Here is a 12131-nt window from a genome sequence, read left to right as displayed (position 1 = left end):
TTTGTTGCTACATTTTTTCTTGTCCTGCTATTGTCCTGCTAACTCTCCAGTAGTAACCACAGCAACTGTAGGTGCAGGTTGTGACCTGGGGTTTGCAAAAAGGCATTGGGGTGGGGGTGCGGTCTGAGGAAAGCGTACATGTTTAAGATCCTAGCAGAAGTTTGATACTAGGCAGAATACTTCTGCAACTCTCATTGTTCCCCCAACCATGCAAACACCTCCCTCCGGTGCATCTGTGGGGCCATTTGCCATCCTTAGTGATTGGCACGCCCCACCCGAGTTGGGTAGAAGGAATATTCGCTTGAAGAGAAATCCTGCAACTTACCCCCAGCCCCGATAGTTAACACCCTGTTGCTGTAAAATGGCAGCTACCAATGTCTACTGAATATAAAGCAAGCACTGCTGTTTTCCTTTATGAAATGTTGGAGGTAGGTGGATAGAAAATTGCCATTTTGGACAGAGGGTGACCTCTTGCCTTCTAGTGTGACCAACAGACCAGAGAAAATCAGCTTGGCCTGCTCTTCTGCTTTTGACCACAGTATAATGTGCAGAAATCAGCAGGTGAAACTTATTTTTTAATGCCATAAGGATGCACATAGTACCAGGAACATCGGAAGCTGCCTTTTGTTGACTCAGGCCACTGGTCCATCTAGCCCAGTAATGTTGACACTGACTGGCAGCAGCTCTACAGGGTTACAGGCCAGACTCTTTCCTAGCCCTACCTGGAGATGCTGGGGATTGAACCTGGGACCTTCTGCATGCCAAGCAGGGGCTGTACCACTGAGCTACGGCCTCTCCTGATAATGTCTGCACATCAGTCTGCTGTGAAGGCACTGCTACAGTGGCTGGCTGAAAAGCTGCCTTGTGGGATACAAAGTGCATTTCTGCCTATAAATGTGCCTGTTAAATATTGATGGCTTCTCCGAGGCCCTTCCGTCGGTCAGGCCTCGAACGCCATCATGCCAAAGGAAGGTCCCACGTGGCACCAGGCGGCCACATGTCATGCTGGATTTGTCTTGGGCACGCCGGCCCGACCTTGAGAGCAAGCAGAGAGCCTGCATCTCAGGAGACTCGCTGGCTCAGACATGTCGAAGCGAGGCTGGGATCTGCTGTCTGGCTCCTTGGATGCTGCATGCGATCACGTGCCAGTGCAGATGACGGGCTTCGTGGAGCCAGCTGGCTTGAGAAACGCCATATACAGGCACACGCTAAGCAGCTGTGCATCCTCTCCGCCAGCAAGCAGACACGGGCCTTCCCTTGACTCAGAGCACAAGCAAGCAGCTGGCTGGGATAGGAAGGGAACAGAGATGCTGGGCGGTTTTTTTCTTTCTTTTCTGGAAAGGCCTCGGCAGGACTGTGGGCACTGTCTTCACGTAACCCCCCCTCCACCAAATTCTGGCCCACCATTACCCAAACATCCGAAGAACCGGATCCTGCAACCGGGCTAAAAGATGCAAACCAAGCCAAACAGTATGCTCTTTCATATGATGTGCTATTTATTCTGCAGCGTTTACTATTTCTGGCAAGGAGTTACAGGAATGCCCCAAAGCCTCAGTTTGCACCACTGGAAATCTTTTCCACCACCACCCCTTGGCTTTCAAGATCTCATCAGCGCCCTTAATGAAAGCATTGGCTTCATAACCCAAAGGGATAGAAACTTCTTGCATCTTTTTAAAGCGAGATCCTTAGGATGCTGTATTATGTGGCTCATGCCAAATCAAAGACCTTGTGTGTGTGTGTGTGTTTCTACCCTCCTGTAAAATTATGGGGTACTCACAGCCTTATGAGCTGGCATATGGCAGGTACTAACTTGGGCACAGTGTGGCCACCTGTCCACTGCTCGAAAAGAGGCAATGCATCACCAAACGAAAGAGGCTGAAAGAGGACACAGATCTGCATAAACAGTGCATGAGCTAATTTATAAGTATAGATGCAAATCGAGAAATGATGACTATTATTTAAATAGAGATACAATACATCTCACCATACTGGGGAAGAATGTGAAGAGGTGACCTGTGTGGCTGCTTGCTCAGCCTGCTGTCCAGGCGCTAAGCGTTAATGGGCAAAATCAAGACTCCTGCCGCCCCTTCCTTGGGTTCTTTATCTTTAAACTGAACTTCTTGCCAGGAGCTTTCACTCCCACTCACATCTCGCCTTCCCCCAGTCGGAACAGGACACAGATCTATTTTGGAATGGATGTCGTTCTTGTCAAAAGCAGTGCCAGCTCCCGGCGTTTGAGGGCCTTTGAGCAAGACACCCTCCATGGGCCCTCTCCCTCACCGAGCCTGCCTTCTCCCCATCATCACCAGCTGCTTTTGCTCGTCATGCTTGTTTCTCACCACTGCTGCCACTTGCTCGCTTGCTCGCTTGGCAAGCAGAGAGCCAGGGAGCAAGGCGGCCATGGCATCTCCTGCTCCTCCTTACCACCACCATTGTCTCGGCCAGTGACCCAGATGAGAAAAGAGATGAGAAGATGGCAGGAGATGAGAAAGACCCATGCCTGGGAGAGGTGCTACCCATCAGAGTAGCCCGGGGGCGGGGAAACTTTTTCAGCCTAGGGGTGGGCAGTGGGTGAGGCTACAGCCCTAAGTGGGCAGGCCCGCCCTCATTTCTGGCATGTAGCTTTGACACGTTTGTCCAGACCCAATCACTCACACACACTTACACACGTGCACAGCGGGCTGGAGTCTCCGCATCCATGGTGTGGACAGTGGTCTAGATGGATCAAAGGTTTGACTCGCCCAGTGGCAGCTTTACAGCTTCAAGGTCAGGTCGGGGGGTGGCACAGCTCAGGAGTGGTGGAGCATGTGCCCTGCCTGCCAAAAGTTGGGCAAGAAGGCTGGGGAAAAGCCAGGCCTGGGGCATCGGAGAGCCACTCCCAGGTGGAAATGGCTCCGTAGAAGGGAGGTTCCATCCATCTTCCCAAAGCATGGAACTGGTGTCCTAGCTAAGTGGCAGAGTGACATGCTTTCCATGGGGAAGTTCCCAGGTTCTGTCTGTATCTGGCATCTCCAGTTAAAAGCAGGGATGTTGGTCACTTGAAAATCCAGTTCTTTTTTTGGCTCAACAGAGTTCTGCGGCATGCATGACTTGCTTCGTATCTGCAAGCCGAGCTACAGGATTTTCCCTGATGCTGGGAACTTTGTTGCACTTCTTTTCACAAGGTCTTGCAATTTGCACAGATTTCCGACCAATCTGCACAAATTATGGTTTATTTTGCACAAATCACACCACTATGACTGCAATTTGCATAATTTGTGGAAATTCGGCCTTAATTTGTGCAATTTCATCTGTACATTGCACAAATTGATCAGAAATTTGTGCAAATTGCAGAGCCTTCCCTCCCCCAAATGTGCAAAATTCCCAGAAAATCTGCCATCTGGCCCAACTCATTGCAGATTGAGTTGGGCGCCAAAGTGAACCAAAACAAAGTCCGGGAGGCTGAGCTGTTGAACTCCACCCCCTAAACAGATTTATCTGCCATCCCAAATTAAAAGTGACCTCGGGAAGCTGGTGGCAGGAAAGATCTCCACCAGCAGGCAATCCTGAGCTAGACAGACAGTCTGCCCCGAAAGGCAGTTCCCCAGGCTCTGATGTCTCAGGGCTGAATGTTTTTTTCACCTCTGAGTCCCTGGTGGTGCAGACAACTCCAGTCCTTGTATGTACTACAAGCCCTAAGATGGCCTTCCCCAGCCTGGTGCCCTCCAGATGTGTTGGCTGGGGCTGATGGGAGTTGTAGTCCAACACATTTGGAGGGCAGCAGGATGGGGAAGTCTTCCCTAAGGGGATGTGGGTTTAATGGGGGGGAGGGGGAAGGGGAGAGAGAGAGAGACTGCAATTGGAATTAACCCTGACTGAAAGCAGATGGAGAGTTGTGATAACCCTCTAGCCAGGCGGCTGAGGGAAGGACAGATTGTAAACAGAAACAAATGAGTCAGATTGTGTCTGGCATGTTAATTGGGAATCTTCCCACTTCGATGGGGTGGGGGGCAGGCTGCCCACGCACCCTCAGGCTTCATCTTTGGCTGCCCATTTCCCACTTTGCCCTATCCCATCCCCGTTCCTGGCTTATGAAGTGGGGAGGAAAACATGGGAGAGAAAGCCCAAGAAAAAACTGTGTTCTTTTTTTTTTTTCCACCCTGCTTGACGTGGAGATGGAAATGTAGGTTGCCACTTTTTGTTAACTGGCTCTGCTCCTGTGCATTTTTAATGGAGCACAAGAGATTTTGCATGGTGAACCTTCTCCTGGCATGGAGCTAAAGTGACGGGAAATCCTTGCCTGCTAACTTTCTGTGTTGCAGGCTACTATTTAAAGATACAGGAGCAGAGATAGCAAAGGCAGGAAAGAAGGAAAGAAAGAAAAAAGGCAACCCTAGTAGAAATGCCTGGACCATACTACTATTCCTCCTCCTCCTCCTCCAAATAATAATAATAATAATAATAATAATAATAATAATAATAGCCATTTGTATCGTGCTTTCAAATGTCCAAAACATGCATCATTTAGTTGTAATTCTTACAACAACACTTCAAGGTAGACCAGCATTATTTTTCCCCATATTGCAAATGGGGGCAGGGACTATGGCTGAGAGAGAGAGAGAGAGAGAGAGAGAGAGAGAGTGGCTTGCCTACAGCCATCTAGAGAGTTCATGGCAGAGGTGAGATTCGAACCATAGACTTCCTGATTCACAGCTCAGGCTCTTAGCCACTATCCTATACTGGCTCCCAGATGTTCCAACTGCCCCTGTTTACCAGCATGTGTATAGGACTGCACCCTGATGAAATAACGTCAGCTCTGGGCACAGGGCTCCTTCAAGTTGCCTCCTCTGAGAGCAGGTAATTTTGCTGCATCTCTGCACCACACGAGTCACTGAATGAGCCAATCAGATCCCATACAGAGCACTGTGTCATCTCCAGGGTTTCTATCTGACTCACACAGAGGCACAGTGGAGGACCTCTTCCAAGAGAGGCAATTCCCCTCCATCACTGCATTGAATGACAGTGTTATCCTACACATGTTTACTCAGTAGTAGGGGTGGGTGGGAATTGGGTCTGCTTTCTGATAACAAAATTCATGAAATGGGATGCATGAACCATCCTTCTCTGGAGGAGCCCTCCAGAGATTTGAAAAAAAGATTTGGGATTTGAAAAAAATCGAATGAATGTGAGATTTGAAAAAAATTGAATGAATGTGTACATGTGTGTTTGTGTGTGTGTGTGGTGGGGAAGGGAAGGGAAACCAAATGTAAAGTGCTCCCTGTATGCAGCAAGGTAGCACATCAAGGAGAAAATTGTCACATAGCTCTCTTCTTGATGGACCAATTTATTATATACAGGCAGCTTTTAAGACTGACATGTTGGGGAGAGGGCTTCTCCAGAGAAGGATGGTTCAGTATTTCCGGACATGTCATTTTTGCATTTGCATAAGTCTAAACATCCTGTTTTTCATTAATTGCAATTTAAAAACAAATCTGTATGGAAATTTGCATTTAAATCCTGATTTTCTCTTAAAACACGGCATTCTCAAAGGTATTTTATCTCAAAATATGTCTTTCTAAATGTATTTTGGTATGTTTTTTGAGCTGAGAACGGCACCACAAAATTCACGAAGCGTGAAATCCAGTGGATGGCTACATTCTGGTGGGCTCATTAATCCGGGATGTATAGATCAGGTCAATTCATGTCAGAATCCTCAAAGTCCTCAAGCATCCCTGGGCTATGCAGAAGCCTTCTCCCTGCTGTGCTGGTTTACTACATGTTTATTCATGGGGCGGGGTGGTGGTGGTGGCAGGGAGGGAATTCATAAATATGGCTCCCTGCCCCCCGGCAAGCTGGAGTGAAACAGTTCAAGTTTCTACCACCCGAGTCCACCTCATATGCAGATCAGTTCTAATAGGCAGCCACCTCCATCTTTAGCGCGTGCATTACATCTCCCAGCATTCCTGACCGTTAATCAAGCTCCCTGGGGCTGACAGGAGTTGAAGTCCAAAATATCTGGAGGGCACCAGGTTGGGAAAGGCTGCTTTATGGTGCTTCTTTGTATTTATTTTACTGAAGTGCCATGATGTTATGTCTCACATAGTAGTTTCTAAATCTTATCCTAAGTGTTTATTCGCTGCTGAAGTAAATTTTAGGCTCATAATGTAAAACCTCTTTATCCAATGCTTGAATTAGCATCAGACACTGAAATTTGGTATGTATAGGTATGATATGTTAATATTTCCACTAGCTCAAACTCCATGAAATTATTTTTTGGCAATGTGAGTAACAGTAAACTCACTCCGGGCCTCTTCGCACAGGGGGTCTCTCAGCCCATTTTGATCTCAGAGGCTGTGGGCACTGCAAATTCCAGCGGGGGCCTACGCTGCCACCAGGCATGAGGGCAGATCCCACACTTCCAAGTGGGAAAGCTTGGGGCTCTCACTTCACAGGAAAGGTGCCGATTATGGGCTCACATCCTCCCACGCCTCTTGTTGCAGTGGCAGCAGGCACATCATGCACTCCCAGGGTGAGAGGAGAGCTCAAAGGCTGGGAGGTGGTGCTGCTTCCCTCTGCCATGCTGTGAGATAACTGCCTCTCGAGCTTGCAATTGAGGCAGGGTGAAGAAAAGTGGGATGTGATTCTTTGAGGGAGATCCTGATCCCTTCAGATGGCACACTTCAGTTGTGTACAGTGAAGGCGGGTGGCTCTGCTGTCTGTGGGGCAATGAATCCAGTCTGGGTTTCAGTCAGAACCAGTCAGAACTCCAAAAGAGCTATCCAAGGTGCAAAGCAGTGAATCAGCTCTGGGTTTCAGTCAGAACAGGACTCTAAAGGAGCTATCCAAGGTGTGAAGCCGTGAATCCGCTCCGGGTTTCAGTTAGGACTCTAAAGGAGCTATCCAAGGTGCTGAAACCATCAGATAGCTCTTTGGATAGCTTCGCACCTTGGATAGCTCCTTTAGAGTTCTGACTTGTTCTGACTGAAACCTGGAATGGATTCACTGCCCCACTGACATTGTGACACTGACCGGACCCGCAGCCAGGTAGACGGCCAGATGGGTGGCTAATAAATCAAATAAATAAATAAGGCAAAGGAACACTCTGAGCATGTGCAGTTCTGCATTTTAAACTCACTAAAGACACAATCCTATGCATGTCTAGACAGAAAAAAGTCCTTCAACTCCCAGCATGCCCCAGCCAGCATGGTAGTTGAAGGACTTTGTTCTGTCTAAACATGCATAGGATTGCACCCTCAATCATTGCACCATGATGACTACAGGAATAAAATTGAGTTTGCTTCTGCTGCCCTCATCACCTGCCACTCCTTGGGTAGTCATTTGAGGCCCCCTGGAATTTGGCCCCATTGTACAGGCCTAACTGCAACACAGAACCCCCCAGTGATTGAAGTATGGTGGGAAGAGGGGGCCTGGCCCTGTTACCTTTGCAGTGGCCTCATGTTTTGGAGAGGCTAAACTAGGAAGGACATGATTTGGCTAAAACTGGGGAGAGTCTGGCATGGGGCTTGTAGATTTCATGAAAGGCTCCTTACCTTTCCTTTTATAATTCAAGCACTGGGTCTCTGCAACCATTTTAGCATGCTTGTTTTAATCAAGGAAAAGTTGGCATATCCAAGAAAGGCAGAATGAAACCCTACTGTAGTTGTGCAGATCCACTATACCACAGCACCACCTAGAGATTATGTAATGGGCCATATAGAAAGGCAGAGAAGGAAAAATTCTGGGAAAAACAGGTGTAGAAGACTGGATCTTTATCCCACAAAGAATCCAGAAGCAAAGCAGATTGGTAAAGTGGTGGGTTAAAAGCTTCATGTAGAAAAGCCCTGAGTCCTCCCCACTCCCCTGCACACGTTCACAGAACTACAATGAAGCCCTCCATCGGGGTGGGCAGAAATAGTTGTGATAAACCTGTACCACAGATCTTCTAGCTGTCTTCAGCTATCTGAAGGGCCATCGCACAGAAGATGGAGTAGGTTTGTCCTCTGTTGCTCCAGAAGGCAAGACTAGAACCGTTGGGTAGAAATGGCAGGGAAGCAGATTTTGGCTGAACATTAGGAGAAACGTCCTAAGTGTAAGAGCTGTTTGCCAATGGAACAGATTGCCTCAGGCCACAGTAGGCTCTCCTTGGCTGGAGATGTTTAAGCAGAGGCTGGAAGCCAGTGGCCATGCTGGCTGTGGAAGCTGGGAGTTGTAGTCCAAAACTTCTAGAAGGCAACGGGTTAGGGGAGGCTGATGTACTTCACGGTGAAGTTGTGTGGGTTTCTAAAAACATGCCTTGCAGATCAGTTCAGAAGCAGAACATTGGAAGCTGCCTTATACGGAACCAGACCATTGGTCCATCTAGTTCAGTATTGTCAACAGGCGGTGGCTCTCCAGGGCTTCAAGCAGGTGTTGTTTTCCTGCCCTGCCTTACCATGCTGGAGAATGAACTGGAGACCTTCTGCATGCAAAGCATGTGCTCTAGGGCCTTTCCTCACCATTTACTATTTAAATTGACTCCTTTTTCTCCCACCCACCCCTGGCTGAAGGAACAGAAGGGGAGCTGGGAGCTGAGGAGATGCAGCAAAGGTACGTTTATTGCAGCAAGATAGCGAGGTTTTAGTGCATAGGAAGTTGCCTTAGATCAGATTATTTACCCATCTAGCTCAGTATTGTCCACATACACTGACTTGCAGCAGCTCTCCAGGGTTTGTTTTATTTATTTATTTATTTATGATTGCATTTATACCCCGCCTTTTTTCCTCTTGCAAGGAACCCAAGGCGGCTTACAGTATCCTCCTCCTCTCCATTTTATCCTCACAACAACAACCCTGTGAGGTAGGTTGGGCTGAGAGTGTGTGACTGGCCCAAAGTCACCCAGTGAGCTTCTATGGCCGAGTGGGGACTAGAACCCGGATCTCCCGGCTCCCAGTCCAACACTCTCGCCACTACACCCAGCGGCAGCTGGAGATGCTTGGGACTGCATGCAAGCCATGTGCTCTACCATTTGCAATGTGGTAGCAAATCCGTACAGCTGTACGGATGAGCACATGTGAAAGTGGGGAGTGAGTCACCCATCCCTATGCACAAGGCTGCTTGCTCATTTCTATTGGATGCCTGGCCTACCTTTGCAATAAATAATAATAATAATAATAATAATAATAATGTAAAAACAATAAACAATTAAACAATTAAAAACAAATAATAAAACAATGTAAACATTATATAATAATAATAATAATAGGTTTATTCCAACTTCATAGAGGAGGATTTTAAAAAACCCACTAGGACAGGCTGAAACTGCCAAGTGTGCAGTTGCTCCTCTTGCAACGTGGTGGGATTCAAGGAGTTGGTATCACACACCTATCTCCTTTTCATGCATGTTAAATTCACTTGGATGCAGATGAAGTAGAAGGAAGTGGAGGGGGGCGGGGGGAGAAAGCAAACATTAAAAAAAAAAACAAGTGAGCCAAGCGCCTAGCAGCAATTAGGAGACGCGAGCGGCACAACATGGAAGGATGTCTAAATTAGGGGGATGCGACACAAATCAAAACAGATAATTACGGCACAGTCAGGACAAAAGGCGGATGACATGGCATGGAGAGTCAGCAGTTTGCAGAGACTGCAAGTGTCTGGCAGGGAAGGAAGTAGGAAACGCTCAGCAGGGGGTTGCTAGGGCCAAGAGTCAGGACTTTGGTGCTCCAAGGGGAGACTCAGGGGACATATTTGTATCGCACACTTAAAGCAGCTCTCCCACAGGGCACCCTGGAAACTGTAGATCTGTGATGTGGTGGACCAGGATTTTTTTTGAGGGGGGGGGCCTCCACACTGGCATAAAACCAATCTAAACTGGTAGCGCAAATACAGGCCTGGCAGGGTTTGCCTTTCTTCGAACTGGGAATGGACAACCTTTTGAGCCGGCTCATAGCCAAACTGTGGCTGGCGAGATGCCACTCCACAGTGCAGAATTAGGATGTGAAATGACCCCTTGCCAGCTGTCAAACGACACTGCTTTTTAAAATGTTCTCCCCAGCAAAAATCCAGAAAGCCCCAGAAGGTAAGAACTTAGAATGATCCACCTGATAATTTTGTTGGGTGCTTTCCCTCCCCCTTTTTTTAAGCAACCGAAAATGGATCACTGTGCCTCAGACACTTAATTGACCAGAGAAGAGGAGTCTAAGAGCACTTCATGGTGCATGTGGAATTAAGGCAAGGCAAACCTGGATGCAAACTGCTGGAAATCATTAGGCCCAGCTGGGAAACAGAGCTACAGTGGTGTGTGGCGGTAAATAACATTTCCGGAAGATGAGGGAAACATCCAATTACTACATTTCCTAGAAGTCAGGGCTTAAAAGGCTCTTCTGATATGTACGGAGAAACCCATTTTGTATATAGCTCTGCAAGATAATAGAGAAAATCTTGCAAAAAGCCTCACAGTTTTGTGAAGGGGCAACAGGACTAGTGATGGGCAAATCTGTCAATTTCATTCTTTCCTCAGTTTTTCTTTTTTCCAGCCTTCAGTTCATTCTGTCCTATTTCTTCATCAGTTCACAATTTTTTAAAACACACACACACACATCTGCATGGAAGGTTGTACGAATTGTTGCACGCATATCTTTTAAGATACACATTTTTGTATGTCCCTTTGCCTAATATACCTATTTTTTGCAAGATGTTTTCCATTATATCATGCTTTGTTCCATGTTTCTTTCACAAAAATATGCATTTCCCCCTATTATATGCATTTTTGTATGCATTTTTTGTTCAAGGAGCTGCATGGCAAAAATATTGAAAGACAACTGGACTCCAATTCATATATTGATTCAGGAAGCACAAATTTGGTACGTTTGTATCAAAATGTGAACTGAATAAAGTTATCCTCCATCCCCGATCAAGACTAGGATTCAGTTCCCACATGGCAATTCAGTAGTCAGTGACTCAGACTTGTTGGTTTTTAAAAAAATGAAAACTATGTGCAAGAGACTTCATTGCACCATGGTAAAATAGTCTCACATGTTTTGAACACTAAAGGCTGTTCAAAACATGTGTGAACACCAAAGGCTTTTTCAAGGGAAAAACTACATATATATATATTAATAGTAATAATGTAGAATTAACTGTTTGTAAGAATGTCATAGAACTCAGGAATGTTATTCTTATTACTACACGATTCCAGCAAATAATCAATTTTAAGAAAAATGTATGCTGGAATTGGGATGCTTTGCTGGGATTAGCATTCCCGATTATTTGCACATATGTCTTTAAAAAAACCCTGCTGATTTTTCCTTGTTTGCATAGTTCAATTGTTTTTAAGGCGTTAGATCATCTGTTTTATATTTAACACAGCCCCATGTCTCCTCCTCTTGTACATCAAGTAAAAAGACATAGGATGTCATCTCATTCAGTGATGAGATGGGCAAAGTTCCCTTGGTTTGATTTAGAATTGGATTCAGCAGCAATTTAAGCTGGGACAGAGGAACCATGGGGGATGTAACTTCCAGAGCACCCAATGTTTATACTAAGGACTCAGGAGCCCTAGGAAAATTAAATTTCCCAGGGTCCCTGGAAGCATTACAGCATTCAAGGTGGTTAGGAGGCACACTGGCCCAGACTGCAATCTGAGCCAGAGAAAAACTTGGGAGGCAAATGATGCTCAGTTCATAATGCAGCCACGCTTATGAGCAGGCCAAGCACAGATTTGGAGACAGGCATTTATGAACTTCAGCATATCACTAAATCACATCACACATTTGATCACCATTGCAAATGACAGCCAATGAACTGGAGTAGGAACAGGGAAACCTGAAGTGCAGTGGTGCCACATCACAAGTTGTTTGTTTTTACTAGACATTACGGGGGGGGGGATTAATTAATCTGGGGCTCCTGCAATGTCTAGCTCAGCCCTAATGCAGGGGTGAGGAATCTTTTTCCTGTGAAGGACTGTTAACCCAGAGGAAAAGTAATCTCGGAGCTGCAGATTATAGTGGGCAAAGCCAGTGGGCTGAATTTGCAGCATTGCAGAATTTCATAGCTCTTCCTCTCTCTGTGCACCCCACCCCATTCCACCTCTCCTCTGCCTCTGTCTCTCGCACATTGTCCTGCTCCATCTAGGGTTCCATCATCTGCTCTGGGCAGCAGCTCAGGCAAGAAGACAC

Source organism: Heloderma suspectum, chromosome 12 (genome assembly GCF_057233095.1).
Source record: "Heloderma suspectum isolate Gila_16-S chromosome 12, 16-S_ref, whole genome shotgun sequence".
In the NCBI taxonomy this organism is placed as follows: Eukaryota; Metazoa; Chordata; class Lepidosauria; order Squamata; family Helodermatidae; genus Heloderma; species Heloderma suspectum.
Note: the sequence above shows the minus strand (reverse complement) of the source record.